We start from the raw sequence: 1,829 nt of genomic DNA on the forward strand, positions 1-1,829 counted from the left end.
CTACTTAATGTAACCTAATCTTACCTAATCCTAATGCAAGCGTGACCGTGTAGGCGCGTACACGTTGCCCAAAACGCTCTGCAGCGTATACGCAGTCTGTTGGTGTACCAGCACGTGTTTTTTATTTGCATAAGAGGACATTTTGACTCAAAATAAGTGATCTCAGAAGATCACTTAGCAATAAGAAGTGATTTAACAAAGTGAAAAACATCAACATAAAAATTAAGGTTAGTATATACAATATTTTTTATCTTATGTTTGTCTTATATTTTTTTCATATTTATTGTAACAAGATATCTTTTTTTCATTGTATATGTATATTTAGGAAAAAAAATATATTTTGTGAAAAATATGGGTCGCAAACGAAAACACTCAATATTTTATAGTGCAAGACATAAACGAAGATTAGTTGCAAGAAACACAGTAACAGATATGAATATGATAACTCATCAGACTGATTCTGCGGATTCTATGGCAATAATTAATAATAATAATGATCAACTAATTGTTGTTGATGAGAATGCTTCGTCTTTATGTGATTCTGATAAAGTATACTCAGATAGAAATCTAAATCAATATTATGATGAAAATAATATTAACTTTCTGAATGAAAATAATGCCTGTATGATACAAAATTACACGGATGCAAATAAACTGCAAGCTATAGTCGATAACAATTATGAAAATCTGTGTTTAAATGATAACGAAACTTTTATACATGACATAAGTAAATGGGCTATTGAAGAAAAGATATCACTCAAATCACTCCGTCACCTTTTACAGATATTGCAAACACACACTAATTATACTTTGCCTAAAGATCCACGTACATTATTGCAAACTCCTAAATCAACTGAAATTATACAAATTGAAAACGGAGATTACTGTCACTTAGGTCTCGAAAAAGCTCTTCTAAAAATTATTGAAGAACGTAAAAGATTGAATTTTGCTCTTGATAACATTCAATTATTTATAAATATTGATGATTTACCTATATATAAGTCTTCCACAAAGAGTTTATGGCCAATATTATGTGCAGATAATATTATAAACAATGTATATGTCATTGCCTTATATTATGGTGAAGGAAAACCAAAAAATGCAAATGAGTTTTTAAAAATGTTTGTAGGTGATGCTATTGCTTTTATAAATAATGGGATTGATTATGAGGGACAGATCATAAAAGTCGAAATTAAAGCAATAATTTGTGACGCTCCTGCTAAATCATTTATTTTAAATGTAAAAGGACACACTGGATATAATAGTTGCACTAAATGCATTATTGAAGGTGATAATATAGAAGGACATATATGTTTTCCATACACATCTAATATGATGTTACGTAATGATAAAGAATTTTTTACTGGATCTTATAATCTTGATTATCAAACTGGTGACACAATTTTAAAAAATATACCAAATCTAGGCTTAGTTACAAATGTGCCACTAGATTATATGCACCTGGTATGTTTGGGTGTTATGCGTAAACTTATTATGTTATGGCTTTCAGGACCACTTAAGATAAGATTATCAAATTCAGACAAAGAACAAATTTCTAAGAAACTAATAAAGTTACGCAATTATATTCCTTCTGATTTTGCTCGAAAACCAAGATCATTAAAGTATATCAAACATTGGAAAGCCACAGAATATCGGCAATTTTTATTATATACAGGTCCTATTATATTGAAAGGAATACTACAAGAAAATGTATATTTAAATTTTCTAACATTACATGTAGCAATCACAATTCTTGCACATCCTACTTTAACATATCAAACTTCTATTATAGAATATGCAGAAAATTTATTAAAACATTTTGTAAAATC

Source organism: Nylanderia fulva, unplaced genomic scaffold (assembly GCF_048542155.1).
Source record: "Nylanderia fulva isolate GAGA-0341 unplaced genomic scaffold, ASM4854215v1 Scaffold615, whole genome shotgun sequence".
In the NCBI taxonomy this organism is placed as follows: Eukaryota; Metazoa; Arthropoda; class Insecta; order Hymenoptera; family Formicidae; genus Nylanderia; species Nylanderia fulva.